Here is a 7,917-nt window from a genome sequence, read left to right on the forward strand (position 1 = left end):
GATCGAGATGTCCCTTGGGCCTCCTAAGGGATAAAATAGTTTTTGTGTACATAAGATCTTTGCCTGTTGAATAAATAGAATTAGTTTCATTTTGATAAGGTTAGAAGCATGAGATTGAAAAAAGATGCAATTTGATTCATGAGATCACAAATGGATGAGGAAATTTCATGCATCCTTTTGCTTATTATTTAGAGCTTATATCCATTGACAAGGAATATGTTCTTTGCAAATGTTGCCTAGATAGTCTTGAAGGATTAGTTTCAAACACCCAAAAAATCCACGAAAAATAGCCATGAACATGAAAAAGTAGCAGACACCCCTATAGAAAGTACATCAATAGGCTTTTTAACTCTTTGGTTTTTTCTCCATGGTGTGTTAGTATGAGTGCTCTTCCTTAAACAAAGAGCATATCATGGGAACTCTTACCTTTATATATATATATATATATATATATCACCAAGTAAGACAAGATATTTCATACAAGTGATATGTGTGTCTATTTCTTACAAGGCTGGAGGAGTTCTCTCTCTATATATATTATATATATATAGAGAGAGAGAGAGAATTCCTTCGGCCTCTTAAGAAAAAAACACACACACACAAAATATATTCTCTCTCTTTATATTTTATGTATATATATATATATAGAGAGAGAGAGAGAATTCCGGGGGCCTCCTACGAAAGACAGACACACACACAATCACTTGTGTGAAATATATCATCTTACTTGGTGATATCCCCTTCTATTCCTTTGTGACGAAGCTTAGCATCCACTTAGTTTCACAATTCTTCTCGTACATGGCAATTTGTGCCACTCCTTGTTTTCGCTTGATATGATTACTTGTGCTTGTCGACGATTCCTACATGATTACAGAAGGGATGAAGATGGCAATGGAGAAGGGGGCTGTGAAAGGACGGATGATTGGGCGATCAAGACCACAATGAAAAAGGATGGATGATTGGCTCTTGGGCATTCCGAAGGGGTGGTTATTAGGTGAAGTGGCGTCAGAAGAGCTGCCACGTGGACGGATGAAGTCCAGAAGATCCGACCGCTACAGGAATCTTTTAGGGAAGCAGGCAGCCAGGCTTTCTACGACACAAGCCTAGGGTGGTAGGCTCGACTCCTGGTTCATTTTACATATAAAGCCCACATGAGCACATCTCTTATTCGTCGGACTCTTGATTACACCATGGCCTGCTCCTCCGCACTCTGTCGCTTCTTATGCCCTCGTAAGTCGTCAACCTTTACTTACGTCGGTTCTTCTGGCACTTGCTATGGCTACGGCTATGGCTATGTTTCTGGTGCCCATCGATCCTTCTCCACTCCTGTTGCTTCCCTCCACACCCCTCCTCCTCGCACCTTCACAGAATCTTTCGCAATTAAACCGGACGTCACTCACATACATGCTTGTGTTGATCGTCGATGCAAAACCTTCTTGAAATTTGTTCCTCCACATTTTATTTATGTGGAAAAGGTGCTGGGCAGCCATGAATGAAATGAAGGGAGATGAGCGGAGGGAGTTTTCGTGAGGAAAGAGAACTGGGCAGCCGTGAAATTCGTTCATTCACGTTTTATTGATGTGGAATGGGTGCTAGGCAGCCATAAATAAAAGGACGGGAGCTCACGAGGTGGGAGATTTCATGAGGAATTAAAAGGAGGAGGGAGGATTTCACATGGAAAGGCTACTGAGCAGCCATGAAAGCAGTTGGCTTGAAACTTTTTTTCTCTGATCACTTTCTCTCCAAGGATTGAGGTTTCTTCGATCATATTTAATGAGCAGGTCCAAAGTGGCAGAAGATTGTGGAGCTTTCATCGCCGCTAAGCTCTAGATGATGCAACCTTGCAGCAGCATCAAGGACAGGTTTGAATTGAATAAGTATCAATTATCAAAACACCGTGTGGATGGATTGTAACAAATGTTGCATTTCAGTAGCAGCTCCGCTATGTAATCACTAAACAGTGTCTGTAACTCTTTTGTTAGAATTGCGAATGCGATGCTTTCGGACGCTGAATCAAAGGGACTAGTTTCACCTGACACGGTGAGATTTCGTGGCCTTCATAACTTGCTAGATGCATGCCTAAGTTTTGCAGTTCAGTGATTGGATTTTAGATCAGTGATTTCTGACTCACCAACATAATTGTAGACAACACTGATAGAGCCAACATCTGGCAATATGGGCATTGCACTCTCGTTCGTTGCTACTGCAAAGGGGTACAAACTCATTTTAACCATGCCATCCTATACAAGTCTTGAGCGCAGAGTAACCATGCGGGCTTTTGGCGCTGAGTTAATCCTTACAGATCCAACCAAAAGGGATGGGTGGAACGGTTAGGAAAGTGAAGTGTCTCAATGTGCGGATGGAATTCCCAACTCGTTTATGCTTCAGCAGTTCGAGAATCAAGCGAACGTGAAGGTGTGCTCCGTTTAATTTGCACTGTAATCAAATTATAATCATGTTCATGTACCTAGTGTAGCTCAAAAGTTGAAGCTTTCGCGTTGATTTTGAAGGCTCATTTTGAAACCACGGGTCCTGAAATTTGGGAAGATACTGCTGGCAAAGTAGATATATTCGTCATGGGCATTGGTAGCGGTGGTACTATCACTGGTGTTGGTAAAAATCTGAGAAGCAAGAACCCAAACGTGAAGGTTAGTCGTATATATATTTCTTTCCATGTTTCTAGCTGAAGCGTTTGGCACCAAATCATTAGGTGATGATTCTTTTTGCCCTCATATTTGAGACAGATTTACAGTGTAGAGCCAACCGAGAGTCCTATATTGAATGGAGGATCACCAAGTGCATTTGCTTTTCATCAGTCTTGCCACTTGCCTTCAAAAGCTCTCAATGCACTATATTCACAATCTGACTGATTGTATCTGCAGGTCCTCATCAAATTACAGGCTTTGGAGTGGGTTTCAAACCCACAAGATTAGGAATGGATGTTATGGACGAAGTGCTACAAGTTCTTATCGATTTTCAAACGACCCAAGCTAATATCTATTTGGAGGACAAACGGAAGATTAGTTAAAACGAGTCTTTTTGCATGTTTGATCAGGTATCCAGCGATGAAGCTATGGCAATGGCAAGGGAGCTAGCTTTGAAAGAAGGCCTGCTGGTGAGAATGTATCAGACTTCATATCCCTTATCACAATTGAGTTCACAACTGTAGTAACGATTGGGTGTTTTCTATTGCTTTAAGGCTCAGTTGTTTTCATTCTTTTTCACCTGAATTGGTCTTACAACTATATAATGCTTGGGTTCTTCCTATTCTGTAAGGCTAGTATCTCTTCCAGGGCCAACACTGTTGCAGCTCTAAAACTGGCAACACGACCTGAGAACAAGGGAAAGCTTATCGTTGTAAGTATCCCTTCCCGCATTAAGTTGTGGAACTTTTAATTGTGAGACTTAAAATGCTTATTATTGAGTGTTCATTCAACATTGAGCACGGTGACAAACGAGGGAAGGAGAAAGAGAGACATGTCTTGTACATTATTCTGGTTATTATGTAACTCATAACAATGTCCTTGAAATAGGCCAACAAACAAGTATGGGTTTGATAAAGACAGATGAGCATGGAATGACCAATCACGGAATCATAGAACTAATGCCTTTAGCTAAATGAGCCCTAGACCTTGCTACTAAGCATAAGAATTGACCCACAAAGTGGCAAAGAAATTATAATAAATTTGATAGGTTCATTCTATTGATAGATATTTATTCCCTCATTTTAACATTATCACATAAAAAATAGAGCATTGCAAACTCTAGAGTTTGACTTGATGATTCTTCTTAGGACATCGTAGGACAAACTTACGAAACACTAGTGAAAATAGACTCTGTATAACATATGCTATCTTAATAGGTTGGGATTAAGGATTTATTCTGGAAGAGATAAAAAGGATACTTGCCATACTTTACCAACATTGCCTTTAAAGAATATTAGTATTATGATGAAGGAACAACCTATTAGAAGGCACTAAAAGAGAGAGCAATTCATCAATCAATCATAGACATACATGTGCACTAGAAGATACATGTGCAAAATGAGCACGTTCATTATTTACTACCATAGTTACCACCTAATGGCTATATTTGCACTAATTGTACATAGATTTCCATCCAAAGCCTATATTCATCGTTTCTTATATGTGAAAGTTGTAATTACCATACATAAGCCCCTTCTTTTCATGCTAATCTTTTGCTAGTATTGGTTGATCTCTCAGAACTAGTCCAAAAGGTCATGTTGACTTTTTAAATTGTTGCTTAATGTATTTAATTACTTTTTAAATGTTAAGATAGGTTAGTTGGTTTGTGAGAATTACTCAAGGTTGCTTACTTGTTGCTTGCAAAAACGTAGCATGAAAAGTAATTGCTTACATAACTTTGAAACAAGTTATAATTACCATATGCAAACTACTCCTTTTCATGCTAGGTTTTTGCTAACATAGGGCCATTCTCTCAAAACTACTCCAAATAGTCATGCAAACTATTTCAATTGTTGCTTAATGTGTTGATTACTTTTTAAATGTTAAGATAGCTTAGTTGCTTGTTAATAAAATACTCTCCTTGCATGTGATTCCCTTTCCCTTGTTTTGTCTTTTAGCCTCATGACACACCACTTTTATCACAAGCATGTGACATTATGTAAATATAGGGACATTCTCTACTCATGTGCCCACTCATATTTAATGGTCAATCCCCTCTTTCACCTCTCTTCTCCGCTCTTTTCACAACTTTCCCCATTTAGCTTCGCCTTTGTTTTTTTTGTTCCCTCTCTTTCCAAGGTATGCGTCTCCTCATATATATCTAAATTATTTTACTTCTATTTTTTCCAAGAGGGATTTAGTGATTGTGCAACCTTGTCAAAAGTAAGGCCTCGATGGATTCATCAACTTGTTTACCTTAACATTCTAGTTTGATCACTAGAAGATCCCATTTTTGTGTCTATGTGAATCAAAAGTTCTTCTTGAAAACACCTTATGCTTTGCAATATTGCGAAATGAGAATTCGTAATGTGGATATTCTACCTTTAACTACTACATCGAATGCAAAATCGATTTTTTGAGACATGAACTAATACTATGAAAAATGAATGTGAAATAGAGAAGAATAATGAATAGAAAGTATATCTCCCTGCTTTGGAAAGAGCGATGTTGAAAGAGCTTTCCTACTAAGTAGGTGGTTGCAAAGTGAATTTGGTGACATGACAATAGCAATAATATTGAGTAGTGTACCGTTGCAACTAATGACATGAAATAAAATGTATAGACTTGTAAATAAAGCCAATGACTTGTTCTATTATTCAATATTTTATTACTTATTTTTATTATGCACATAAGTGGCTGCAACTTACTAAATGTAAACATTTTCATCTAGCATGTGAATTCAAAAAATTAAAGACTTTTGATTAAGAACAATATGAAGTGAGTTATGACTTTTGTCCCTTGTAAAATGCAAATGTTGAATTTACAATATATATGATTCTTGGCCTAGTATGAGATACTTTGTACAATAGTGGCCCTATGCATAAAATGAATTTATGATTGAGTGGAAGAATTCTTGCTTGAACAAATTTTGCATCCTTATAATACACATAAGTTCCCTTTCCCTCTATGTAGAGAGAATGATTGTTAACCTATTGTGAGACAAGTTTTGATATCAACTTGTCACATACGTTTAAGTAGTATAATTTTAAGAAAGAAATACAATATCTCATATGCACTTTCTACCATCAATATTTTTAAAATTATTCTCTTTTCACATGCACTTTATTGTTTTTGCATTCCCATTGATTCATTTCATGTTTCTTGCTATGATTACTCCTATAGAATAGGATTTGAGACATAACTACTAGGTTTCAAAGCATAAGACTTCAATCCTAAACTCATGTTTACCCAAAAACTTATTTCAAACCATTTTGTGACATTCATTGCACTCAAAATTTTCTGAAAACATTTTGTGATATCATTGTGCCCAATTTTCTAACCATTTTATGATAGCTAAAAAACTTAATTAAGCCCTTCTTGACACTTTTCAATATTTGTCTTTTGGCAGACCATATTACCAAGCTTTGGAGAACGATACTTGTCGTGAGTCTTGTTTAAATCATTGTGTGATGAAGCTGAGGCCATGGAACCAGTATCTTATACATAAGAAACCATATATGATAGAATAAGAATGGTGTCCATTGTAAATCAAATCATACATGTACATGTTGACTCTTTTCCTAAAATAAAGACCTATTCTTGAATGTGCCAAACAAATGGTTTCAATTCACATGGTGCATATGAATATGATCTTTCTCTTTGTATGTGGAGTGCATACCAACAAAAAGCCACATTTGTCCCTTCATGTGTGTTCCAATTGTTATGAAAATGTCCTTACTATATTGTGGTGCCTATGTACTATTGAACATATTTTATGGAAAGACAAAAATGTCATCTTCCAACAATGGAACATTATCATTCATGATTGTGAGATCATGTAGCTTGGATTTTATGGGTGATTGAACTTTTTTTTTGTGTAACTGTATAGCATTAATCAAAGGAAGCTCAAACCCAAAATTCTAAAAAAGGGATCAAATAATGTGATCATCAAATTAAAGCCTAGAATTTCTTGTTTTCAAATGTAAATATAATGTATTTAAGGTTTACCTTGTAGGGAATGCCTAGGCAATGGAGGTGACTGAAGAAGATCAACAAAATTATGTTGAAGGATGTGAAAGCACCATTAGATGTAAAATTGTAAACATGTATCCATGCTTATGGTACAAAATCAATTGTCTTCTAAGTGATTCTCCCTCAATACATGAGAAATATCTTACTCAACCTGATTAGGAAAACAGGGAGCTCATTGGAAGAAGTGAAAAATAGATCTCAACCAATTAGGTGAGGGCTAGGGCCAATGTTATGTAGGGAAAATTTTTAAAAAAGGAAGAAAATATTTGTGAATGTCAGAGAAAGAACTAATATTTTATGCATTAACAACTATCAAGTACAAATAAATAGTGTTTTTGAAATATTAACAATATTCAAGGTTTGACATGTGTGACCTTCAAAATATACATTTTGGTTGCAGAATCTAGAAAATCCAACATCGCCAATGCATTTGGGGTGGACCAAAACCCCCCAAAATGACTAGCTCCCAAATTGCTTTCAGTAGAGTTATCATAGCTTGCTAGATATCAATTTGGTTTCTTGTAACCCCTTGAAAGTGAAGCTTGTAACTATTAACATAAAGTAGTGGACAATGTCCAATATTTCCAATTTCTATTCACATTAGGGATTCTAAGATTTAGAAATTGCATCAGCTCATAGAATTGTTTTGCCCTCTACTTGCCACACCTTTTCCATTGACTAACTTCTCAGCTCAAGACCAAGTGACTATGATAAAAATGAGATCAAAGCTTGTGGAATTCTTCAATCAGTTCTCTAAATTAGCCTCCCTTCTATCAGGGAAGAGAGAAGATTCAATGAAGCAGACATATTCTTTTGGCTAGAAGAATCTCTTGAGTCACACAAAGAATATTAGTGTGGACATTCTATGCATTGTTAAAGAGACAACAAATTCTTGGAAGGGCTAGAGAATTAGTTCAAGGAAACAATGTTATTTGCATGCAACACTCCATACTTCCTTATTAAGGCTAGAACAACAAACATTTCTAAAAAAGAAGGGCTTGCAATTTGTAGCTTAGTAATGCAAGGGGTGAACATGTGATTTAAGTGGTAAAAAAATTCAATGAAAGCTTCTTTAGAAAAGATACATGGATTTGGATGGTGTTTAACTATATGTCACATAGGTAACAAAAAAATCGATTATGGTTTATCCAAATAGTGGAGAAACATTAAATGTGGGTTCCTTGCCTTGTAAGAAACCTAAATGCTCAATGAAATTAACATATATATGTTGTGTCAATAA

At 36.5% G+C, this 7,917-nt stretch overlaps 1 pseudogene; it reads left to right on the forward strand.

Annotated features, from left to right (window-relative positions):
• The first annotated feature begins 1,190 nt into the window (after positions 1-1,190).
• Positions 1,191-6,103, forward strand: LOC147894029 (bifunctional L-3-cyanoalanine synthase/cysteine synthase 1, mitochondrial-like; annotated as a pseudogene).
• Positions 6,104-7,917: the final 1,814 nt, after the last annotated feature.

This window comes from Dipteris shenzhenensis, chromosome 15 (assembly GCF_047967505.1).
Source record: "Dipteris shenzhenensis isolate YYH24624 ecotype China chromosome 15, Dip_SZ_1.0, whole genome shotgun sequence".
Taxonomy (NCBI): Eukaryota; Viridiplantae; Streptophyta; class Polypodiopsida; order Gleicheniales; family Dipteridaceae; genus Dipteris; species Dipteris shenzhenensis.